This window comes from Sapajus apella, unplaced genomic scaffold (assembly GCF_009761245.1).
Source record: "Sapajus apella isolate SASKATOON/1434 unplaced genomic scaffold, GSC_monkey_1.0 scaffold43, whole genome shotgun sequence".
Taxonomy (NCBI): Eukaryota; Metazoa; Chordata; class Mammalia; order Primates; family Cebidae; genus Sapajus; species Sapajus apella.
This window is the reverse complement of record NW_022436983.1, coordinates 3,866,301-3,892,753: the sequence shown is the minus strand read 5'-3', so window position 1 is coordinate 3,892,753 and position 26,453 is coordinate 3,866,301. Positions and strand designations below refer to the sequence as shown.

Genomic DNA, 26,453 nt, shown 5'->3' with positions numbered 1-26,453 from the left:
AATCTCGGCTCCTAGGCTCAAGAGATCCTCCTGCCTCAGCCTCCCTAGTAGCTGGGATTACAGGCACGCACCACCACGCCCAGCTAATTTTTGTATTTTTAGTAGAGAAGGGGTTTCACCATGTTGGCCAGGTTGGTCTCGAACTCCTGACCTAAAGTGATCCACCCACCTTGGCCTCCCAAAGTGCTGGGATTACAGGCGTGAGCTATCAATCCCAGCACGGGCCCGGCCTCCACGCATGTTTTTATATTTTTATTATACCAACACGTATCCACAACCAATTCTCGGTACTTCTGCATGCTTTAAAACTGCATGTGGCCAGGCATGGTGCCTTACACCTGCAGTCCCAGCACTTTGGGAGGCTGAGACAGGCAGATTGCTTGAGGCCAGGAGTTTGAGACCAGCCTGGCCAACATGGCAAAATCCTGTCTCTACTAAAAACACAAAAATTAGCCAGGTATGGTGGCGCACGCCTGTAGTCCCAGCTACTCGGGAGGCTGAGGCATAAGAATCACTTGAACCCGGGAGGCGGAGGTTGCACTGAGCAGAGATTGCACCACTGCTCTACAGCCTGGGTGACAGAGCAAGACTCTGTCTCTGACAGCCTGCGTGTGCACACCGACTCTTCTGGACCCTGCTTTGGGCAATCACTGTCCTTTCCTTTAGATTTATCCAGGCGGGCATAGGTGGCTCTAGTTCATTCTTTTTAATCTCTTGCACACTATTTCATTGTGTAAAGAAGCCACAATTGGAAGAGATCATGTCCTCTGAAAGACGATGGATGGAGCAGGAGACCATTATCCTCAGCAAACTAACATAAGAACAGAAAACCAAATACCGCATGTTCTCATCTATAAGTGGGAGCTGAATGATGAGAACATATGGACACACGGAGAATACCACATACTGGGGCTTATCAGAGGGTGGAGGGCGGGAGTGGGGAGAGGATTAGGAAGAATAATTCACGGGTATTAGGCTTAATACCTGGGTGACGACATAATCTGTATGACAAACCCCCATGACACAAGTTTACCTATATAACAAAGCTGCAATGTACCCCTGAACTTAAAAGTTAAATTAAAAAGAAAGAAAAATGTAACACTTAGGAAAAAAAAAAAAAGGCCGGGCACGGCGGCTCACGCCTGTAATCCCAACACTTTGGGAGGCCGAGATGGATGTATCACCTGAGGTCAGGAGTTCAAAACCACCCTGGCCAACATGGTGAAACTCCGTCTCTAGGCCGGGCGCGGTGGCTCAAGCCTGTAATCCCAGCACTTTGGGAGGCCGAGGCGGGTGGATCACGAGGTCAGGAGATCGAGACCATCCTGGTCAACATGGTGAAACCCCGTCTCTACTAAAACTACAAAAAATTAGCTGGGCATGGTGGCGCGTGCCTGTAGTCCCAGCTACTCAGGAGGCTGAGGCAGGAGAATTGCCTGAACCCAGGAGGCGGAGGTTGCGGTGAGCCGAGATCGTGCCATTGCACTCCAGCCTGGGTAACAAGAGCGAAACTCCGTCTCAAAAAAAAAAACTCCGTCTCTACCAAAAATACGAAAATTAGCTGGGCATGGTGGTGGGCCTCTGTAATCCCAGCTACTCGGGAGGCTGAGGCAGGAGAATTGCTTGAATCCAGGAGGCGGAGGTTGCAGTGAGCCGAGACTGTGCCCAAGCACTTCAGCCTCCTCGATAAGAGTAAAATTCCACCTCAAAAAAAAAAAAAGAGAGAGAGAGAGAAACCACAATTTATTTACCGTCTCTCTTGTTGATGAAAATGAAGGCTGGTTTCTACTTTTCTTGGTTACTTTTAACGATGCTACAATGTATGTTCTTGAACACATCCCCTTGTGCTCCTCTGAGAGTGCTGAGTGTTGCCCAAGAGAAAGACAATGGCAACCACACATGGAATGTCCAGGGTAGCAGAAGCCACTTTAAAAAGAGTGAAAAGGCCAGGCTCATGGTGGCTCATGCCTGTAATCCCAGTGCTTTGGGAGGCTGAGGTAGGAGGATCATTTGAGGCCAGGAATTAAGAGACCAACCTGGGCAACATAGTGAGAGGTCATCTCTACAAAAAAATTAAAAAATTAGCCAAGCATGGTGGAGCACGCCTGTAGTCCCAGCTACATGGGAAGCGGAGGTGGAAGGATCACTTGAGCCTGGGAGTTTGAGGTGCTTTGATGGATCACTGCACACCAGCTTGGTGACACAGCAAGACCATGTCCCAAAAATAAAAAATAGAGGCCAGGCATGGTGGCTCACACCTGTAATCCCAGAACTTTGGGAGGCCGAGGCAGTCAGGAGTTTGAGACCAGCTTGACCAACATGGAGAAACCCCATCTGCACTTAACATACAGAATTACTTGGGTGTGTTGGCACGTGCCTGTAGTCCCAGCTACTAGGGAGTCTGAGGCAGGAGAATTGCTTGAACCCAAGAGTTGGAGGTTGCAGTGAGCCGAGATCATGCCATTGCACTCCAGCCTGGGCAACAAAAGCAAAACTCCATTTCAAAAAAAAAAAATCCAAAAAGAGTAGAAAGGCACAGATAAAATGAAGTTTCACTATGTATTTTATTTAACCCAAGATATCTGAAAGTCATTTTAACATATAATAGAGAAAATTACTAATGAGATATTTTGACGTTTATTTTCGTATCGAGTCTTTGAAATCTGCTGTGTATTTTACACTTGGCGTGTACTGCAATTTCATTCTAGATTATCACCAGAAATACTTGATCTAATGTAGACCTTATACAATCTACAGGTGAGAAGTAGGTTCACAGACCCAGGTTATTTTCTGTTCTTTTCTGTTCAGACAGGGTCTCACTGTGTTGCCCACGCTGGAGTGCGGTGGCGCAATCATAGCTCACTGCAGCCTCCACCTTCTGGGCTCTAGTGATCCTCCAGGCTCAGCCTCCTGAGTAGCTGGGACTACAGGCATGTGCCACCATGCCCTGCTAACCTTTTTTTTTTTTTTTTTTTTTTTTTTGAGATACAGGGTCTTGCTATGTTGCCCAGGTTGGTCTTGAACTCCTGGGCTCAAGTGATCCTCCCACCTCAGCCTCTCTAAGTGCTGAGGTGTGAGCTCCTGGGCAGACCCCGTTTCTTCTAAACACATTTAAGTCTGGGCGCAGTGGCTCATGCCTGCAATTCCAGCACTTGGGAGGCCAAAGCAGGTTGGAGGCTCAAGCCAGGTTCAAAGGAGATTCGAGCCAGCCTGCACAACGTGGCAAAACTCTGTCTCTACCGAAAATACAAAAAACAAAAAGAAAAAAACCATTTTCCAATAAATGAATCACACAGCAATTTTAAATTAAATTGTTTTAAAATTCCATTCCTTACACTATCCGCATTTTAAGTGCTCTAGAGTCACGTGTGGCATAACCTATGATAAGTATAAGCACATCATCAACTTTACTAAATATCACCACATTGTTTTCAAGGTGGTGGTGCCGTCAGCAATCCCAGCACCGTGGCAAGGTGGTCAATCTCCGGATCTTCATCACCACTTGGTATTGTCAAATTCACTCATTTTTGCCAATCTGATGGGAATGAAATTGTCTCTTGTTTTAATTTGCATTTCTCCGATTTTCCATCAAACCTTTATTTTCTGCAAGTAGCCGACTTATTATAATCTTTGCCCATTCTCCTGTGGGGTTACTTACCTTTTCTTAATGGTTTGTGGGACTTCTTCATATATTCTAGATTCCATTCCTTTGTTGATTGAATGAGTAGGAAATATTTTCTAATCTGAGTCATCTTTTTGCTTTGCTTATGGTGTCTTTTTGGTGAGCAGAAAGTTTTTTGTTGTTGTTTGTTTTCTTTTGAGGGGACAGGGTCTCACTCTGTCACCCAGGCTGGAGTGCAGTGGCGCAATCACAGCTCACTGCAGCCTCCACCTCCTGGGCTCAGGTGATCCTCCCAACCTCAGGCTCCCAACTAGCTGGGATGACAGGTGTGTGCCACCACACCCAGCTACTTTTTTTTTTTTTTTTTTAGAATTTTTAAGATACTTTGAAAAAAATATGCTTTTAGTAGAGACTGGTTCAAAACTTCTGGGCTCAAGTGATCCACTGGCCTTGGCCTCCCAAAGTGCTAGGATTACAAGTGTGAGCCATAGAAGTTTTCAATGTTGATGTAGTCAAATTATCAATCTTTGCCTTTACAGTTTTTATTCTTTAAGAAAAGACTTCTCTACCCAAAGATCACATTCTCTTGGATTTAAAAGACGTGTAAAAATAGTTGAAAAGAAATATTTGGTTTAAGGCAGGTGTTCTTTGGGTGGCAGCAGCGGCTGGGCCTGGGCCTCACCGTCAACTGGACCCCAGATGTCCTGAGGACGGGAGCTGCGCATCCCTAGGCACTGCCTCTGCTGGTTGCCACTTCCTCTGCTGGTCGCCACTTCCTCTGATTGCAAAACCCCATCCTACTTTGGGTTCCTCTTGATGAGAATGGCCAGGCCAAAGTCTGCCTTTCTGTTTCAAAACTTGGAGAATAGGCTGGGCACGGTGGCTCATGCCTGTGATCCCAGCACTTTGGAAGGCTGAGGCAGGTGGATCACTTTGAACTTAGGCGTTCGTGACCAGCCTGTGAACAAGGCAAAACCCTGTCTCTTCGCAAATACAAAACTTAGCCAGGCATGGTAGTTCATGCCTGTAGTCCCAGCTACTTGGGAGGCTGAGGCTGGAGGACTGCTTGAGCCAGGGAAGTGGAGGCTGCAATGAGCCAAGATCATGCCACTGCACTCCAGCCTGGGCAACACAGTGAGACTGCCTCCAAAACAAAACAAAACAAAACAAAATAACTTGAGGGAGAGTCAGGAATCCTGGAGAATCCATCTATGATATGAAACAGGTTTTGACCATGATTGGGAAGTCAGAGGCAGCTTTGGCCACTCAGTCTCATGTGGCCCAAGACGAGCAAACGAGGCACGAGCTCCCAGGGACTCCAACCCGTGGCCTGGGTTCCAGGAAAATACAACCCTCTCTCTCTTGCCCCTTAGCACTGTGGAAATTAAGTCTTCAACTATGTTTTACCTAAATGGGATATAGGGAAATACTTTCACAGAAAAACTCATTCCTAATAGAGAAAGTCTTAGGCTGGTCTGCACAGGACATCAAACGCCAGGTCCTGTCACCAGTGAGACAGAACAGGAGAAAGTGGAAGCTCCTTCCCTCTCCCTGGCCCCAGAACCTCTCTCCAGCACAGTGGCCAACCAGCTTTAACTTTCCCTTGAATGAAGCCCAGAGCCATAGCTCTCCATACATACATAGGTATGTATGGCACAGAGATGCCAGTAAGTACAAGGACTTCAGAAATGCCTCAAGAATGCAAACTGGTACAACCACTTTGGAAAACTGTTTGGCAGTATCTACTAAAGCTGAACATGCCTATGCCCTAGGACCCAGCAATTCCGCTCTGAAGTATACACCCCAGAGAAATGCAAATACATGTATATTTATCAAAAGACATGGGCAAGAGTGTCTATGGCATCCCTATTCATGATGGCTCCGAAGAGGAAACTTCCCAAATGCACATCAACAGAATGGGGAATGGAAAAATAATTTGTGGCACTCTCTCTGAATGGAATGTTATATGGCAATGAAAACGAGTGGTCTACAAGTCCACAGAACAGTATCAATGACTCTCACACACATAAGGCTGGGCAAAAGACGACACTCACCAAAAAGTATGTGCTCAGAATTCCAACTGTACAAAGAAACAAACACAGGCAGAATCCATAAATCTATGGTGGCAAAAGAAGAAACAGGGGTTACCCAGGTTTGGGGGAGAGTGACTAGAAGCAGGTATGGGAGGCTTCTGGATGCTGGTAACTTTATGTTTTTGTTTCTTTTAATCTGGGAGCTAAGGACTTTTGAAAAACTCAACACACTCAGTCCAAGTGGTTTGGATGAGCTGACTTCACTCCTAGCTACCTGGATAGCCTGAGACTCAGACACAGCCAATCAGAGGCCTGAGTTTGCCTGGGCCATGGGGATTGGTTGGAGGTGGGAATGAGACTTAGGCCCAGCCAATCACTGCATGTTATCTCTCTGATGGCAGGATTCCAGGATGGCCATATGACTATCAAGTCAGTCCAATGGGTTTTGACATCAAGACTTCTCTGGGACTTCTTGGGGTAGCAAAAATGACAGAATGCCTACCTAGAGCGGCTTGCAACTGTTTACTGTCTTTAGGGGCAGAACCTGAGAACAGACCAACACAGAGGAAAGTGGGGCTAAATCAGACAGTACAAGCCTGGGTCCTGAGGATGAACGCTGATTCCCTGGATCCAGCCATGCCTGAAGCTAGAGTCTATGCCTGTTCTCTTGTCTCATCAGCCAATTAACCCCCTCTGCCTTTTTTCTTTTTTAACTTACAGCAGTTTGAGCTGAGTTTTCTGCTGCTTACAGCTAAAAATGTCTATTTTCATTAATGCAGCTGCACTTCCATTTTTAGAAGCTTCTAGTGTTTAGAAAGTTCTTTCCCTGGCCGGGAATGGTGGCTCACGCTTGTAATCCCAGCACTTTGGGTGGCTGAGGCAGGTGGATGACTTGAGGTCAGGAGTTTGAGACCAGCCTGGTCAACATAGAGAAACCCTGTCTCTACTAAAAATACAAAAATTAGCTGGGCATGGTGGTGCATGCCTGTAATCCTAGCTACTCGGGCAGCTGAGGCAGGAGAATCGCTTGAACCCAGGGGGCAGAGTTTGCAGTAAGCCAAGATGGCGCCATTGCACTCCAGCCTCAGCAACAAGAGCAAAACTCTGTCTCAAAAAAAAAAAAAAAAAAAAAAAGTTATTTTTCTCTGGAAAAGTTCTCTTTCCCTGGAAGAAAGTTCTTTCCTTGGAGGTGAACCTGCCTCCACTAAGGGCCAAACTCCGATCTCTGCCATCTAGAGGCACACAGAGGAATCCACAGAACCACTGGATGACAGCCCCATCAGGCCCCAAGGCGTCTCTTCAGCCGAGGCATTCCCAAAACCACTCACCATTCTCCCTATGATACAGTTTTTAGAGCCTTTTGCCACACTTCGGTACTCCAAGCTAACACGATGCTCCAGGCTGGGCGCAGTGGCTCACGCCTATAATCCCACCACTTTGGGAGGCCAAGGCGGGTAAATCACCTGAGGCCACGAGTTCAAGTCCAGCCTGGCCAACATGGTGAAATACTGTTTCCACCAAAAATACAAAAATTACCCAGGCGTGGTGGCTCTCGCCTGTAATCCCAGCTACTCTGGAGGCTGAGGCAGGAGAATCGCTTGAACCCGGGAGGCAGAGGTTGCAGTGAGCCAAGATCATGAGACATTGCACTCCAGCCGGGGCAACAGAAGGAGACTCCAGCTCAAAAAACAACACAACAAAAACAAGATGCTCCAGACGGGGGCTGGCAGGTGGAGCTGTAGAAGAATGTTCTGGGCACCAAGCTCCTGTTTGCTTCGCCTGAAAGTATTTCATATCCCCACTCTCACCCCAAGGCAGATTTTTGGTGGCCACATCACTAAGCTCATTAGCTGCCAATTCTCCAGGGATTTTTCACAATAAGCCAGGTTCTCCCTGCCTGTACAGGAACGTGAATTTCCTGATCTAAATGAAACAATTCAGAATTATCCCTAGTAATTTCATCTCGTGAACATACTTGGTCTCACTTATTGAATTTTTTTTTTTTTTTTTTTTTAAGACAGAGTCTTGCTCTGTCACCCAGGCTGGAGTGCAATGATGAGATCTCGGCTCACTGCAACCTCCACCTCCCAGGTTCCAGCAATTCTCCTGACTCAGCCTCCCGAGTAGCTGGGATTACAGGCACCTGCCATCATGCCCAGCTAATTTTTGTCTTTTTAGTAGCGACAGGGTTTCTCCATGTTGGCCAGCCTGGTCCCGAACACCTGACCTCCGGTGATCTGACCGCCTTGGACTCCCAAAGTGCTGGGATTACAGAGGTAAGCCACCCCACCTGGCTTGGATTTAATGTTTTGTCTCTATCACTCAGTCTGAGGTAGATTCATTTATCCCACCACTATCGATGGAACCTGATTAAGTGCCAGCAATTACACGGTCCTGGGGATCTTGCAGGGAAGGGACTCAAGACTTCCAGAACTGGCCACTGCAGCTGAAGCAGCGGGTGGTTGGCACGGAGGAGAGGGTGTGGCATGAGCAAGTTGAGAGTTAACTGGGCTGGGTCTTGCAGAGCCTTCGGAACAAGGGCTGCACCTGGGGTTTGCACGGAGCAGACGGGCAGCCCTGGAGGGTTTTAGGTGAGGGAGTGAGAGATGTGATTTTCATCCACAACGAAGCTGCTGGCTGCCATGTGGAAGGACTGCAGAGAAGCAGGGACGAAGGGGAGTGGGGGGTGGGGGAAGGAGGCTAGTGCCACCAGTGACAGTAGCTTGATCCAGAAGGAGACAGTGCTGGGCAGCAACAGAATCCAGACATACTTAGATCACAGGGACCCCTGGGGGATGGTGCAGGACGAAGAGAAGACGACAGCCAGGTTTGGGCTTGGGAGATGGGAGTGGCGCTGGGAATTTACTGAGTCAGGGAAGGAAGAGAGTTCTGGTGGTATAAGACAGCTGGAGCCCCATTTTAGACCAAATGAATCTCAGCTGCATAATGAACATCCACGTAAAGACAGTCAGGGCAAACTCCCCAGGTCAGAGGGCCAGGGACAGATCTGTGGAGTCACCAGGCTACAGACAGATGTGGAGCCGGGGTGGGGGGGCAGGTGAGACGGCCTAGACACCGAGCAGGAAGCTGGGGTCACATCATCCAGTGATGGAATGTGACCAACCCCTCCTCACTGAGTCATCCAGAATCCTGACGCATGACTGCTGTGTCCACATCTAAGTCATTCATAAAATATCCAAGAAAACAGGATAAGAAAGAGCACAATTCCTTTCACCTCCCGGCCTCCTGGCCAGCATGATCCACAGAAAAGGCTGCACAAAGTGGGGCTCATCCCAGAACACCACACCACCCTTACAAGCTGTCCTGAATGTCCCCCATGGTGCTCTTTCTGGAGCCCAAGGTTGAAGAACGGCTTCCCCAGCTGCGAGCATCTGAGGTATGTGACCTCTGAGTCCTGACTGGCCAGCAGAGGACTTTCTCCAAAGTTTTTTTTTTCTTTTGAGACAGGGTCTTACTCTGTCACCCAGGCTGATGTGCAGTGGCACAGTCATGGCTCACTGCAACCTCAACCTCCTAGGTACAAGCGATCCTCCTGTCTCAGCCTCCCGAACACCTGGGACTACAGGTGCAGCCACCAACCCCAGCTAATTTTTGTATTTTTTATAGAGACAGGGTCTTGCCACGTTGTCCAGGCTGGTTTCTAACTCTGGGGCTTAAGTCATCTCTCTATCATGGAATCCCCAAAATGCTGCGACTACAGGCATGAGCCACCACTCCTGGCCTCTCCAAATATTTTATTTTATTTATTTTTTGAGACAGAGTCTCGTTCTGTCACCCAGGCTGGAATGCAGTGGTGCTATCTCGGCTCACTGCAACATTCACCTCCTGGGTTCAAGTAATTATCCTGCCTCAGCCTCCAGAGTAGCTGGGATACAGGTGCCCACTACCAAACCCAGCTAATTTTTTGTATTTTTAGTAGAGATGGGGTTCCACTATGTTGGCCAGGCTGATCTTGAACTCCTGACCTCAGGTGAGCCAACTGCCTTGGCCTCCCAAAGTGCTGGGACTACAGGTGTGAGCCACGGTGCAGCCCTCTCCAAATATTTTAATAGAACTGGTGGCATCACTGTCTCCCTGCCAGCACCAGGGATGCTTCCATGGGCCTCAATAGATGTTGGAGAAGAGGGCACGCAGGGGTGTCCCCCAGAGCCACAAGTTCTTCCTCCAGAGCAGGAGTGAACTGGCAGCTCACCAAAGGGCCCCTTGGCCTGGCCAATTTGCTGATGGACGGCTTGCCCAAGCTAAGACTCAGGAGATCTCCTTAGACACCCACATCTTTCCAGTGGCCATTGCAAATGTGGCCGACACTCTAGCTGGAAACCACTGTCCAGGCCTCAGCCAATGTCATGACAGGATCTGGGGTCCATAGTCACACACCCGGGGAACAGCTTCCCAAGGGAATACACTGGTCACTTCCAGCCAGGCACGGTGGCTCACGCCTGTAATCCCAGCACTTTGGGACGCCAAGGTGGGTGGATCACTTGAGGTCAGGAGTTTGAGACCAGCCTGGCCAACATGGTGAAAACCCATCTCTAATAATACAAAAATTAGCCAGACATGGTGGCGTACGCCTGTAATCCCAGCTACTTGGGAGGCTGAGGCAGGAGAATTGCTTGAACCCAGGAGGTGGAAGTGGCGGTGAGCTGAGATTGCTCCACTGCACTCCCCTGGGCAATAAGAGCAAAACTCCGTCAAAAGAAAAAAAAAAACTTTGACAGAATTTCTGTCCAGCCCAATTATATCTGTCCTTTCCAACATTTCTCTTAGAAGAGTTGTGTGTCCAGAGGAAAAGAGAAGATTTTGTGATTGGTGATTAGCGGAAGGGAGAAAAGGAAGAATCTGCCAACACGCCCGACTTCCAGGTTGGTTGGCAGGTGGGGAAAGTGAAATGTCTAGCTTGGGGGTTTCTTTCCTGAATGACTACCAGTGGACACGCCTAATAGGAAGCTGGATATAAAGTCTGTGACACATCACATAAACAGAATTAAAAGAAAAGTCACTTCCAGTAGGTTCTGCCCTGCACAAGGGACAGGTGGCAAGGAAAAGAAGAGAAGGGGTGTCCTGCTTATCTGAGTGGTAAACATATTCCTCTCTGATGGTGTCCTAGACGAAATATGCCAAGCACCTTCAGTCGTTACTCTGAAGGAACCTCGAGTTAATCTAGAGTTAGAGTCTAAAGGTGTCCCTGAATCATCCTTATGAGTCTGGGTAGAGAATGCTCATGCTCCAAACCCTTGGACAAAACACCTGTCCACCTCCTGAATTTCAGAGCCCAAAGTTACCATCCAATGAGCCCAAGAAAAGAAGCCTCAGCCACAGAACCTTCTAGAAGGTGGTTACGCATACCGTCCAAGTATCTATCATGAACTTGGTAGATACTGGGAGAATGCAAGGCCAGCAGTCACCTTGCTGGGGGACAGAGAGGACACACTGCAAAGGTGTTCACAGGTACAAGAGCTGCAAGATGAACACACGGACTGGCCTTTCACACCATGCTGAACAAAGTAAGTCTGGATTGGGCCCCTAGACCTGGGTTTATGTTCAGGTACATTTCAGCCTCAAAAAGTCCTTCTTGAGCCAGGCGTGGTGGCGCACACCTGTAATCCCAGAGCTTTGGGAGGCCAAGGTGGAAGGATTGCTTGATCTCAAGGAGTTTGAGATCAGCTTGGGCAACATGGCCAAGACCCCATTGCTACTAAAATTTTCTTTTTAATTGCCTGGCGTGGTGGTGCACACCTGTAGTCCCAACTTCTCAGGAGGCTGCAGTGGGAGGATCGCTTGAGCCTAGGAGGCAGAAATCACAGTGAGCTGAGATTTGGCCACTATACTCCAGCTTGGGTGACAAAGTGAGACCCTGTGTCAAAAAAAAAAAAGGTCCTGACCAGGCACAGTGGCTCACGCCTGTAATCCCAACACTTGGGAGGCTGAGGTGGGCAGATAACTTGAGGTCAGGAGTTCGAGACCACCCTGGCCAACATGGTGAAACCCCGTCTCTACTAAAAATACAAAAATTAGCCGGGTGTGGTGGCACATGCCTGTAATCCCAGCTACTAGGGAGGCTGAGGCAGGAGAATTGTTTGAACCCGGGAGGTGGAGGTTGCAGTGAGCTGAGATCACACCACAGCACTCCAGCCTGGGCAACAGAGTGAGATTCTATCTCAAAAAAAAAAAAAAAAAAAGTCTTTCTTATCCAGTGTTTTGGTTCCCTGCCATTCCGCCGTGCAGGGTGAAATCAACTTTTCCTGTTGCTCAACCCACATAGAAGACAAAGGCAAGTGGGTGCATCAGAGGCAGAGTATAAAGGTGCTTCCCTCTGGGGCCTCACTTCCCAGTGGCACTCTGCGACAGTAGCCCTGCCCTGAAGGAGCTTTCCAGAAACGACCATCCTGCTCTGGCTGCCCGGAGAAGTCCAAAGATCCTTCCACCACCACATCCTCCTAGAGATGAACAAAGGGTATGAAGAGGGCTGCCCTCTTCGGCCCAGAAGGCCGCAGGCCCCCAGTCCTCTCCATCATCCCTACAGCAATTAGTTATTTAAGCAACTTCTCTGTGTCCATCAGGGAACAGGACAGGCACCATCCTTGGTCTCATGGAGTTTTAGTCTAACAGGAGAAGACGAAAAAGAAAACAGGCCGGGCGTGGTGGCTCATGCATATAGTCCTAGCATTTTGGGAGGCCACGGTGGGAGAATTGTTTGAGCTCAGAGTTTGAGACCAGCCTGGGAAACACAGTAAGAACCTGTCTCTACTTATTTAAAAATAGGCCGGGCACGGTGGCTCATGCCTGTAATCCCAGCACTTTTGGGAGGTGGGTGGATTGCTTGAGGTCAGGAGTTCGAGACGAGCTTGGCCAGCATAGTGAAACCCTGTCTCTACTAAAAATACAAAAATTAACCGCGCATGGTGGTGTGTGCCTGTAATCCCAGCTACTTGGGAGGCTGAGGCACGAGAATCACTTGAACCTGGGAGGCGGAGGTTGCAGTGAGCCGAGATCACACCACTGCACTCCAGCCTGACCTCAGGTGAGATCGTTCTGAAGTTGAGGCTCCAGTGAGAGAAGGATCCAGCAAAGGGCCATGAAATAGGGTTCTGGGCAGTGGGAATAGAAAGTGCAGAGGCCTGGGCCAAATGCAGTGGCTTAAGCCTGTAATCCCAGCACTTTCGGAGGCCAAGGTGGGCAGATCACTTGAGACCAGGAGTTCAAGACCAGCCTGGCTCACATGGTGAAATTCCATCTCTATTAAAAAATACAAAATATTAGGCCAGGCGCGGTGGCTCATGCCTGTAATCCAAGTACTTTGGAGGCCAATGTGGGCAGATCACTTGAGGCCAGGAGTTCAAGACCAGCTTGGCTCACATGGTGAAATCCCATCTCTATTAAAAGATACAAAAAAATTAGGCCAGGCATGCTGGCTTATGCCTGTAATCCAAGCACTTTGGAGGCCAAGGTGGGCAGAGCGCCTGAGGTCAGGAGTTCAAGACCAGCCTGACCAACACGGTGAAAACCCATCTTAAGAAAAAAAAAAAAAAGAAAAAAAATTAGTCAGGTATAGTGGCGCACACCTGTAATCCCAGCTACTTGGGAGGCTGAGGCAGGAGAATCCTTGAACCCAAGGGGCAGAGGTTGCAGTGAGCTGACACTGCACCATTGCACTCCAGCCTGGGCAACAAGAGTGAAACTCCATCTCAAAAAAGAAAAGAAAAGAGAAGAAAAGAAATTACGATGGCCCTGAGGCAGGAGGCAGGTGCCTGGAGTCAAGGGCCCAAAGGGGGATGACGGGGACAGACAGTGAGTCTGACCCGCAGGGCTCTGTAGCCATGGTGAGGAGTCTGGGTTTGGTTATCATTGCAAGGAGAAAACACTGGAGGTAATAAGCAGAGGACTGGGGCGGCCTGATTTTATGTTTTACAAAGATGGCTTTGGCTGCTGTGGGGAAAATGGAAGGGAGCAAGGCCAGAATGGAGGTAAGAAAGCAATGAGGGGACTTGTGCAGGACCCAGGCAAGAGCTGGCAGGGCTGGGGTCACGAGGGGAGGTGTGCAGCTCACATGCCCCAAAATGCCCGAACTGATCCCAGCAGCCTGCTCTTTTGTTGGCATGGGGTGCAGAAACAGTCTCACTCTATCGCCCTGGCTGGATACAGCGTCATCACCATGGCTCACTGTAGCCTCGACCTCCCAAGCTCAAGGGATCCTCCTGCCTCAGCCTCCCAAGTAGCTGGAAATAACAGACACAAATCACTATGCAGAGTTGGTTTTTTTGTTTTTTTTTTTTTTTGGTAGGGGTGGGGTCTCCCTATGTTACCCAGGCTAGTCTCGAAATCCCAGGCTCAAGTGATCCTCTTGCCTTGGCCTCTGAGAGTGCTGGGATCACAAGCGTGGGCCACCACACCTGGCCTCCAAAACAAAGATTTCTGACCTCTACTGCAGGCATCAGAAAAAATAAGCCAACTACCCTGAAAAAAAAAAAAAAAATGCTATCCCAACCATCTCTTATCATCATCCTAGTTCATGACCCACCAGGGAGGCCACAGGCCAGCACCCAGGTGGAGACCCCAGACACTACACATCAAAATCAAGAGAAACATCCATGGTCTCAGGCCTCCTAACTTCGGGAATTTGGGAATTATCTTAAAGAAGCAATTCAAAAGTCAAAAAAGCTATGTACACAAAGATATTCATTGTGGTGCTGTTTGTGAAAGTGATAAGGAAATGGCTAAGTAAATCATGCATTAACTCAATGGAAGTAAATGCAGTCATCAAAATGACACCTGGGGCTGGGCACAGTGGCTCACGCCTGTAATCCCAGAACTTTGGGAGGCCGAGGCAAGCAGATCACAAGGTCAGGAGATCGAGACCATCCTGGCCAACATGGGGAAACCCTGACTCTACTAAAAACACAAAAATTAGCTGGGCATGGTGGCATGTGCCTGTAGTCCCAGCTACTCTGGAGGCTGAGGCAGGAGAATCTCTTGAATCTGGGAGGCAGAGGTTGCAGTGTGCAGTGAGCCAAGATCGAACCACTTCACTCCAGCCGGGCGACAGAGTGAGACTCTAACTCAAAAAAAAAAAAAAAAAAAAAAAAAAAGACACCTGAGTACACTACCCAGCACTGCAAATATTCCACATATTAAATGCACAGACATTTATCATTGTGCCATATGCCTGTTGATAAAGCATTTTAGAAAGCATAGGAAGGTGGGGCATGGTGGCTCACACCTGTAATCCCAGCACTTTGAGAGGCCAAGGCAGGTGGATCACCTGGGGACAGGAATTTGAGACCAGCCTGACCAACATGGAGAAACCGCATCTCTACTAAAAATATAAAAATTAGCCAGGTGTGGTCATGGGCACCTGTAGGCCCAGCTACTCGGGAGGCTGAGGCAGGAGAATTGCTTGAACCTGGGAGGCAGAGGTTGCAGTGAGCCGAGATCATGCCACTGCACTCCAGCCTGGACAAGAAGTACAAAACTCCATCTCAAAAAAGCGACCTAATGAAAAAAGAAAGAAAGAAAAAAAAGAAAGCATAGAAAAAGTGAAATGTTATGAATATGGATGTCATTATAATGTTTTTATTTAATTTCTAGAAAAGTTAAACAAGTACATGGTTTTCTTTTCTTTTTTTCCCGAGACAAGGTCTGGCTCTACTGGAATGCAGTGCTGCAATCTCAGCTCACTGCAACCTCTGCCTCCAGGCTCAAGCCATCTTCTCATCACAGCTCCACAAATAGCTGGGACTTCGGGTGCACACCACCACACCCAGCTACATCTTTGCATTTTTTGTAGAGACAGGATTTCGCCATGTTGCCCAGGCTGATCTTGAACTCTTAACCTCAAGCGCTCTGCCTGCCTCAGCCTCCCAAAGTGCCAGGATTATAGGTGTGAGCCACTGCGCTCAGCACTTTTTTTGTTTCAGAGACAGGGTCTCACTTTGTTGCCCAAGCTTCAGTGCAGTGGCATGATTACGGCCGACAGCAGCCTTGAACTCCTGAGCTAAAGTGATCCTCTCACTTCAGTCTCCCAAGTAGCTGGGACTACAGGTGCAAACCACCATGCCCAGCTAATGAAACTTTTTGTAATTGTAATTAAACAATTTTTTTAAATCCCAAAGTGCTGGGATTATAGGAGTGAGCCACCATGTCTGGCCGCAAGTACATAATTTTTAAAATTAATTAAAACTAAAACTCTTACAGTACAAAGTAACAGTCCTTGGACCTCTACTTCTACATATATACCACCCCCAATAAATTTCAGTTACTTTTTTAAGTATTTATCTCTATGTTTCCATTTTTTACTTAAAATTTTTGTGTTTTTATCCCTCAGGCAAAATTTAAAAAGTTTTTTTTATGAAAATAGAGACAGGGTCTTGTGATGTTGCTCAGGCTGGTCTTGAACTCCTAAACTCAAGTGATACCCCCAGATCAGCCTCCCAAAGTGCTAGGACTGCAGGCATGAGCCACTGTGCTCAGCCCATTTTTTTTTAAAACAGGATCTCACTCTGTTGCATAGGGTGGAGTGCAGTGTCACAATTACAGCCCACAGCCCACAGCCACCTCTGCCTCCTGAGAAACCGGGACTACAGGCAGGCACCAGCACACTTGGCTAATGTTTACATTTTTTGTGGAGACAAGGTCTCATTATATTGCCCAGGCTGGTCGCAAACTCCTGGGCTCAGGTGATCCTCCTGCCTTGGCTTCCCAAAGTGCTGTGATTACAGGGCATGAGCCACTGTGCCTGACCTTTATATTTCTAAATAACAGTTTTATGGTAAAATTTCTTGATTTTCAATTTTTAACTTATTTTTTTTGACAGGGCCTCACCCAGGCTGCTTGCAGTGGTGAAATCACAGGTCACCGCAGCCTCAACCTCCTTAGCTCAGACAATCTGCCCACCAGCTGGGACTACAGGCACATGCCACTATGCCAGCTAGTTTTTAATTTCTTTCAGAGATGGGGTCTCGCTGTGTTGCCCAGACTGGTCTCAAACTCCTGGGCTCAAGCAATCCTCCTGCTTCAGCCTCCCAAAGTGCTGGGATTACAGGTGTGGCCCACCACACCTGGCCAATTTTATTATTTTAAAAATTATTTTATTTTTATTTCTTGTAGAGATGGGGTCTCGCTATGTTGCCAAGGCTGGTTTCGAACTCCTGGGCTCAAGCAATCCTCCTGCCTCAGGCTCCGAAGTGTTGGGATTACAGGCATGAGCCACTACACACTCAACTTTTAACTTCTTACCTTAGAAAATGAGTTTGTGGGCTGGGCACCATGGCTCACGCCTGTAATCCCAGCACTTTGGAAGGCCAAGGTGGGCGGATCACATGAGCCCAGGAGTTTGACACCAGCCTGGGCAACTTGGCAAAACCCTATCTCTACAAAAAATATAAAAATTAGCTGGGCATGGTGGCATACACCTGCAGTCCCGACTATTCAGGGGGCGGGAGGATGGCTTGAGCCCAGGAGGTCAAGGCTGCAGTGAGCTGTGATCACGCCACTGCACTCCAGTCTGGGTAACAGAGGAAGACCTTATTTCAAAAAAAAGAAAAAAAAAAACAGTCTTTAATGTACTTTTCATTTGAATGACAATTATAAAATTAATTTCCCTCAGAATTAATTCTCAGGGTTGGAATTAATTTCCCTCAGAAATTTGAAAGCACTGACCCATTGTCTTGTAGTTTCTACTGTCGCTTTTTTTTTGAGACAGAGTTTTGTTCTTGTTGCCCAGGCAGGCGTGCAATGGCACGATCTCAGTTAACTGCAACTTCCACCTCCCAGGTTGAAGCAATTCTCCTGTCTCAGCCCTCTGAGTAGCTAGCTGGGATTACAGGCACCTGCCACCACGTCAGGCTAATTTTTTATTGTATTTTAGTAGAGATGGGGTTTCACCATGTTGGTCACGCTGGTCTCGAACTCCTGACCTCAAGTGATCTGCCACCCTTGGTCTCCCAAAGTGCTGGGATAACAGGCATGAGCCACCACGCCTGGCCCTACTGTTGCTTTTGAAAAGTCCAGTGCCATCTCAGCCTCTGATCTGTATGTGGCCTTTTTCTCTCCGATGACACTTAGTAATTTCTATCTCTGGAGTTTTGAAAGTTCAGGGTGATGTTCTATACTGTGGGTCTTTCATTACTCATGGTACTGGGTAATACTTCGAGGCTGTTTAAAAGCAGAAACGCCTTCAGTTCTGGAATTGTTTCCTACAACTTTTCCTTCCTCCGTTTCTCTTGACTTTTTCTCTCGAGCTCCTATGTGGTGCATGTTGGGTCTCCTGGACTGAAGTCAAATTTTCCTATATTTTCTTTCGTATTTTCCATCTCTTAAGTCTCTGGGTTCTACTTTCTGGAAATTTGTTTTTCTCTCTTCCAACTCTTCTGTTGATATTTTTTGAGACGGAGTTTTGCTCTTGTTGCCCAGGCTGGAGTGTAATGGCAAGACCTTGGCTCACCGCAACCTCCACCTCCCGGATTCAAGTGATTCTCCTGCCTCAGCCTCTAGAGTAGCTGTGACTACAGGCATGTGCCACCACACCCGGCTAATTTTGTACGTTTAGTAGACATGGAGTTTCTTCATGTTGGTCAGGCTGGTTTCGAACTCCCAACCTCAAGTGATCACCCATAGGCGTGAGCCACCATTGCCCAGCCTCTGTTGAAATTTTCACTTCTGCTATCATAGTTTTAATACCTAAGAGCTTATTATTTCATGAATGTGCCTTTTTTTCCCCATACAACCATGTTTATGACTTCTCAGTTCTTTTTTTCTGTTCATTTGGGTCTCCGTCTTTCACGCTAGAAGTCTTTTTTTTTTTTTTTTTTTTTTTTTTTGAGACCGGGTCTCGCTCTGTCACCCAGACTAGAGTGCAGTGGTGTGATCTTGGCTCACTGCAGCCTCAACCTCCCAGGCTCAAGTGATCCTCCCTCCTCAGCCTCCCAAGTAGCTGGGACCACAGCACGTGCCACCATGCCTGGCTAGTTTTTTACTTTATGCAGAAAGAAGACTTCCCTACATTGCTAAGGATGGTCTCCAACTCCTGTGCTTAAGCAATCCTCTGCCCTCGGCCTCCCAAAGTGCTGGGATTACAGGCATGAGCCACCATGTCCCACCTATAAATCTCATTCTATGTGGGATGACCCTTGGATGCCCATTCAAATCTATGGGAGAGGCACTAACCCTGCTTGTACACAGGTAGGTTTCATTGCTCAGTAGGCTTCACTGTGAAGTGACAAAGCCATACAGTTCTAGCTGGCTTTTATTTTTTGAGATGGAGTCTCGCTCTGTTGCCCAGGCTAAAGTGCAGTGGCATGATCTTGGTTCACTACAACCTCTGCCTCCCAGGTTCAAGCGATTCTCTTGCCTCAGCCTCCCGAGTAGCTGGGATGCGTGTCACCATGCCCAGATTATTTTTGTATTTTTAGTAGAGACAGAGTTTCGCCATGTTGGCCAGGCTGGTCTCAAACTCTGGCCTCAAGTGATCCTCCCCGCTTGGCCTCCCAAAGCACTGGGATTGCAGGCATGAGCCACCATGCCTGGCAACAAGCTGGCTTTTCAACAAAGTCCCCCTCCGTGTCAATATGTGACAGTCATTTTTCTCGTGAGGTCAGTTTGCTCAGATAGAAGTTCTCCAAGGGCCTGCCCAGAGGCTGGATGATAACCAGGCCCTGGGCTGGGTCAACCTCTCTGAAACACTGCCTGCTGGAAACCTGCCACCTGCTGGTGGGGAAGGGAGCCACCTGGCTATGTGGCCTGGGTGTGTGGTCTGTCACTCTACCATGCTCTTTCAAGTCATCTTCCTGCTTCTAGCCCACCCTGCACAGCCCCTCTGGAAGCACTCCATCCCCAGGGCCCCATTCTTTTGCCTTTTCCACTTGTTTCCCCCATAGCGCAAGACAGTCCACATTCTCCAATCAGCTTCCCTCTCGCCCATGGGCTTCCTGTCCTGCGAAAGTTTTGTTCACATTACCCCTCCTCAATCATTTACTTTTCTGCGTGTTTTTTTTTTTTGTTTGTTTTTTTGGATACAGTGTCTCGCCCTGTCGCCCAGGCTAGAGTGCAGTGGCACGATCACGGCTCACTGCAGCCTCTGCCTCCTGGGTTCAAGCGATTCTCCTGCCTCCTGAGTAGCTGGGATCATAGGCACCCACCACCATACTCAGCTAATTTTTGTATCTTGCGTAGAGAGGCGTTTCACCATGTTGGCCAGGCTGGTCTCGAACTCCTGACCTTGTGATCCGCCCACATTGGCCTCCCAAAGTGCTGGGATTACAGGCATGAGCCTCCGCACCTAGACTTCTTTTTTTTTTTTTCCCAAGAATATACATGTTTTCTTATTCCTACACTTTCATTTTAGTGGGATTTTGAAAGAAAGCAGAGAAATACATACACATTCCATCATTATGTTTATGTCAAAGTCTATAATATTTACTAATAAATAAAAATCAAGTTTTAAAAGGTACAGACACAGGTCAGGGCACGGCGGCTCACGCCTATAATCCCAGTGCTTTGGGAGGCTGAGGTGGGTGGATCACTTGAGGTCAGGAGTTCAAGACCAGCCTGGCCAACATGGTGAAACCATTTCTACTAAAAATACAAACATTAGCTAGGCATGGTGGCGCACGCCTGTAGTCCCAGCTACTTGGGAGGCTGAGGCAGGAGAATCGCTTGAACCCAGGAGGCAGAGGTGACAGTGAGCTGAGATTGCATCACTGTACTCCAGCCTGGGTGACAAGAGCAAGATGCCATCTCAAAAATAAATAAATAAAAAGCAATCAATAAATAATAAATAAAAGCTACAAACACAGAATTCTCTCTGGGGGTTTGAGGAAGGAGAGTCCAACAGGGAAACAGTGGTTTTCTCTGGCACAGAGTGGGGGCGGGTCAGATTAGAGACGAGTGTGATTGTATTTTTTTTTTGTATTTTCCACACTTGTCATTAATTTCATATTTTTATGAATAAAAAAGCCTGAGGATTAAAAATATTATTAAAAGGCAATTTTCTGAAACAAAGATCAAGACAGTATAAATAGATGTGTGGGAGAAACTCTAATCCCCCAACGGGTGTCTACGTGACCTATGGCTTTTGCTTCTGTGCATGGGAGCACTGGGGTTCCCAAGAAACACCTGAGGCCTTCAGAGGTAGGTGGGAGTAGGACAGGGTGCTGAGCAGAAGGAGTTCTGGGCTAGTTTCTATTGCCACCACAACGGCTCTGTTTTGATCTGCTTTATAGGTTAAAAATCTGCTTTATATTTTGATTTTTTCTTTTTTCTTTTCTTTTTTTGAGATGGAATCTCACTCTGTCACCCGGGCTGGAGTGCAGTGGCGCGATCTCAACTCACTGCAATCTCTGCCTCCCAGGTTCGAGCAATTCTCCTGCCTCAGCTTCCCAAGTAACTAGCATTACAGGTGCCTGCCACTACGCCCAGCTAATTTTTTTTTGTATTTTTAGTAGAGATGGGTTTCGACATGTTGGGCAGGCTGGTCTTGAACTCCTGACCTCGTGACTTGCCCGCTTCAGCCTCCCAAAGTGCTGGGATTACAGGCATGAGCCACCACGCCCCCTGTATATTTTGATTTTTAAAAAGATATCTGCAATCATCAAAGAAGTTTGGAAAGTATCATCAAAGATCTAGAGAAAATGAGGCGAAGGTTGGGGGCAAAGCCTTTAAAGATGCCACCACCCTCGAACCCTTTCCCCTTTCCATCCTGAAATGACGGTAGCTGCCCCAGCGGAATTCTGGGCACACACAGAACACATTATGAACCCAAAGGGCTTACAAGGGGACCGATAGGCCTCGAAGTCATGAAGCTCACAAGCCAGACCCAGCTATCTCAGGCCCCGAGATGGGTGTGTGTGGCCAACGTCCAGCCAGTGTTGGTCTCTGGCCTCAGTGTCTTCATTTGCACAATGAAAGACTGCATTCATCTTCTAAGCTAATGTCCTAGAAACTCCAAAGAGCATCCTCTTACTGAGACAGTGACTACCAACTCTCTGGAGACACAAAATGGCCCACCTAGGCTCTCCCTGAGAAGCAATACTGAACTATAAAAATTCAATCCACTTCCTCCAGAAAACTTTTAATATTTCTCTCCCCAATCAAGCCAGCCCAATGCTACTATGGCCAGATTAAGTCAAATACCAAATGCTGCAACTTAATATCAGGCTCCCGGACTTCTCAAAGCAAAGCCATTTCTTCTTTTCCCAGGCAGCAGCATCTGTCTCCTGGGAATGGCTGAGGTCTGGTTCACTTCCCCACTCGTTGGCTCCTAGCACCAATGTGGGTCACTCTCTTCCTCTGAGCGTGCTAGTCCTAATACCTCCTTTCCTTCCCCCACACACTTGGCCCGTTCCCCCAACCTACCTTTCTCCAATAGTCCAAGACAGACCAGCAAAGGCCCCTCTGTCTGGCAGATTAAAGATGCTTTAGAATCAATAAATGTCATCCCGCCCTGGCCTGAGTCTGAGCTCTTTATCTGTTGGGGAAAAAAAAGAAAGAAAACTATTTTAACAAGAGAGAATTTCAGAAACCTGTGCATTCTCTTACAGGACGTTAGCTCAGAACCAAATGCTTCATCTCAGTCTCCCCTTTTGCAAACCAATCACATTCCACTTGATCGGCCTTTCTTGTCATCTGCGTCAGTACCACCCCCAGCTCCCTTTGGTGGTACCGAAACCAACCACAGGAGCATTTCCAGTGCCTGGAGCAGGAATGTGCACTCAGATGACTCAGATCGTTTTTAGAGCTGTTTGTTGGTTTTGTTCGGTTTTTGAAAGCAAAGTAATTGATCTGAGCCAAGCCTGGGTTCGAGTTCCATTCAATGGATGCAAAAAGCAGGTTGGTGAACTTGAAATCTTTATTCCCCATGTGGGTCTATTTTCAAGGCCCAGGTCTAAAAGAAAATCCATCCCCTATTGGGCTGGAGATAAAAAGGAAGCGTGTGAGGGGAGGGGCCGCCCACTCCTTGCATCTGTGGTGCTTCTTCCCCTACCTCAGCCGCTCCAGGAAATAACAGAACCCCAAAGAGGGAAAAAAGATACTAGAGCTCCAGACCAATCTAAAGACCCAACTCCAGGTGCTGGGCATTGCTACTCCACACCTGGGAGACTTCAGCCCAGAGCCCATGAAGTGGGCTTAGGTTTAGCACAAAACCAAAACCACCCGCTCCCCATAAGACAAACAGCAGAGCCCTACGAACCCGCTGGAAAAGGCAAGTGTTGCAGGAACACATTTCCCAAGCCCAAGCTGGAGTCCTCTCTGCAGCCTCCATCCCTGGAAGGATGCTCCAGTGACCCTCATGCGGGAGCCCAGGCGAGTGGGCTCGGACGCTCCCTTCCCTCAACATCCAGGAAAGCTGGCAAGCACTTCCCAAAGCACTGCCGAAAGCACTGCCGCCAGAGAAACGCGAGGTCAGCACCAAAGGCTAAGGAAGAAATCCCTTCCATTGCTGACCAATTAAGAGACTGGCCAATACCCGAGTTACCACGACAAATTATAGCAGCTCTGGCACAGGGAAACGAGACAGGATCATAAGGAAAGCCCTTTCAAAACAAGAAAGACAAAGCCAAAAGCAGAGGGAGCCGAGAAGGAAGGGAAGGAGAAAATTCGTCCTCAGGAATTCGGGTCAGGAAATAAGAAGCCAGGACAAAATCCACAAGAGGGCGGCCAGGGAGAAGGCGCTCCCCCGGGGAAGCCGCAGGACCTCGGGGCTTGGGTCTACCACCCTCTAGCCCCTCTGGGTTCAAGGGCACAGCTCGGGAGGGACAGAGCGCAGGAGGCTCGGTCCCGAATCGGGGGCAGGGGGAGGGGAGGACGCGCACAGCCACTGCTGGGTCCCTGACAAGTAAACAGCCTGCCCCGAACAGGCGCGTCCTCGTGCGAAGCCCGCTGGAGGCCCCGCGGATCCCATCAAGGGCGGCAGCCGAGAAACCTGGGATTGATTCCCGACCCCTGGGGGGCACAAAAGGAATCAACCAGATTAGGAGAGGAAAGGAGAGCGTCGCGCGGCCCACGGCTGAGAATCCCACCGAGAGCGCAACCCCCTGCCTCGGCCCCCCCAGTCCCCACGGCCCCGGACCCCCAACGCTTCCACCAAACCGGCCCACCCCGCCCCAGGCGGACAAAGCCCGGGGCTGGGAGGGGTGGGACGCCCGGCGGGAGCTGGGGGCGGGGCACGCGGACCCCGCAGACGCCCGCACAGGTGGGCTCCGTACCGGGTGTCGGTGCCGGGGGGCGGGGCCCAATCTCCCTGGAGACAGTTGCCCAGGGGACACAGCGGGCGGGTCCCGGAGTGACCGGAGGACGCCAGCCTCCGGGCAGCGGCGCGGGGCCGGCGGGGGCTGCAGGGCAGGCCCGCCGCGCGAGGTGCAGGCGAGCGGGGCTCGGCGGAGGGGCGCGGCCCGGGGCGGGGCCGAGACTACGGGCCGGCGGGGCGGGGCGCCGGCTGGGGGCGGGGCGTCCCCGGGGCTGGGGCGGGGCCGGGGCCGGCCGCAGAGCGGGCACCGTCGGCAAATTCTCACACCCCCAGCCAGGAGAAGCGCCGGAGCGCACACGGGCGGCAGAGAGCTGAGAGGACTCTGCAAATCCTCCCCGACCCCTGCTGTTGTCTCCCGGAGGCCCAGGACGTGGCCAGGCGGGGCCCTTGGGGTTCGCGCCCCGAGCCCTAGAACAGCCGCGGGACCCCGACGGCGTGCGCAAGCTGGCTCTGGCCTAGGTCTCCCCTTACAACCGCGCCACCTGCAAAGCAAGTCAGGGCTGGTCGTCCACCAAACTGCTTTCGCTCCCCGCTTCGCAAGGCATCCGCAGAAAGGGCGGGGTACTAGACCCAGGTCACAGATCCGGAGCCAGGCTCGCCCGAGCAATTGGCCAGCCCGGGCTCTGGGCTTAAATCCAGCCTGTTGGCTGTTCCCCAGCTGATGGGCCTTTCCATCGGGGGTTCCCTTATGTGTCAGATTTAGAAAATAAATGAGTATACCCAGGACTTTCACTAATGCATCTATCCATTACAACGAGCGGTGTGCGCGCAGTAGTTAACAACACCAAGACATCCCTGCCCCGCACTTAAAATCTGGGCGCTCCAGTGTTTTTGTTTTTGAGACAGTCTTGCTCTGTTGCTCAGGCTAGGGTGCAGTGGTGTGATCATAGCTCACTGCAGCCTCTACCTCCCTGGCTCAATCGATCCTCCCACCCCAGCCTCCCATGTAGCTGGGACCACAGGTGCGCACCACCTGTTTAAAAATTTTTTTGTAGAGGAAGGGGGTCTAACTATGTTGCCTAGGCTGGTCTCGAACTCCTGGGCTCAAGCCATCCTGCCGCTTCAGCTTCCCAAAATGCTGGGATTACAGGCGTGAGCCACCGCGCTCGGCCAGGCGCTCCAGTTTTTATCCAGGCATCTACACTGTAAGGTAGATGTTGTTCTCCCTTGGTTGTAAGTGGGGAAGCCGAAGCTCAGCGGACAGGGACTCTGACCCTCAAGCATTCACACAGACACGGTCTGCACAGACTCTTGGGCCGAGCCAGCGCTGGCACCGGTTTGGTTTGGTGCTGAACCCATACCCTTCTTGCTCTACGAGGGCCCATCTCCGCTTACAATATTCTTTCAGGTACACAGCCCAAGACTGAAAACTTTGCCACAGGGGAACGAAGAGGAGGAAGGGGGTTGACCAGAATCACCCCTGTGTTCCACGGGGTGGGAGAAAGTGGTCTGAAGAACACTCCTTGGTGGTCCTAATTGCTCCACCTGAGGCCACGGCAGGGCCCGCATTCCGGGCCAAAAAGCCCCAGGGACCTTCCTCGTGCCTGCGAAGAGGGCAAGGAGAAAACACGGCGGAAGACCCCGAGAATCTCCAAAAAGCCCGTAATGAAAGGACCAGGCGGCCGGGACCCGGAGCTCCCCAGCCAGGGCGCGCAGCCCAGGCCTCTGCGTCCCAGGTGCCTCCCAGCACCAGGCATCCCTGCCAGGGGTCCCGGATGCCCAGAGCACTCCAAGGAGGAGAGACAAGAGAGGGGGGCCAGGGTGAGAGGCGACACCCCTCTTCCCTGGTCGTTCCTAGAGGTCATACACAGACATTCACTCAAAAAGACACACGCTTGCACGCAGATGCGCACTCACAGACACAGGCGCAATCATGTAAACGGACACAGCCAGAGACCACAAACACTCGTGCTCACACACGCGTTCTCACTCTTCATACCCTGCACAGGCGGGCACTCACCCGCGCGCAGCCTGGCTGCGCGTTCGCAGATCCCGGGAGAAGGCGGAGCCCGGGCCCCGGCCCCGCCCCCATGCCTTCCCCAATCCCCCCCTCCTCCCGCCCCCCCGCCTGCCGGAGGGGTGCGGTGAGGCAGACATCCGAGGGCAGCTGGGACCCCCTGACTCAGCCGGCGGGTGAGTCAGGTCCCCTGCAGGCCACCCTGGACCCCCTCCAGAGCGGGGGTTTCCCCAAGATGAGCCACCGGAAGTCACGCTAGACCTTGGACGGGCAGACAGAGGCTGGGAGGAGTTCTGGGTGCAGAGCCCCCAACCTGGTAAGTGCAATGACCCCGGGGCTAGCCCACCAAAGAGATTTTTCAAAGGGCGAACGAGTTTCAGCGGTGCCTCCACCCTCATTCCCCACACGTAGGAGCCCTCCTCTCCCCCTCCCCCCGTCCTGCAATTGTCCCCCTGGGTAAGACTTCCGTTATCTCCAGCATGGATGGAGTGAAAGTCAGGCTCAAACACAAGCTCCCCATCAGCAATGGAACCAATTATCGGCTGGGGGTTCAAATTGGGGATGTCAGGCACGGGTGTCTCT

The 26,453-nt window shown here is 49.9% G+C and overlaps 1 protein-coding gene across 3 annotated transcripts in view; it reads right to left on the bottom strand.

Annotated features, from left to right (window-relative positions):
* The window catches only part of PIK3CD (phosphatidylinositol-4,5-bisphosphate 3-kinase catalytic subunit delta), a 72,621-nt gene that overhangs the window by 19,053 nt on the left and 27,115 nt on the right, over positions 1-26,453 (bottom strand). For all 3 annotated transcript variants that reach the window (XM_032300313.1, XM_032300316.1, XM_032300315.1), the window contains exon 2: positions 22,024-22,135. The gene's annotated coding sequence lies outside the window, so the exon portion shown is untranslated. The remainder of the gene's footprint in view (positions 1-22,023; positions 22,136-26,453) is intronic.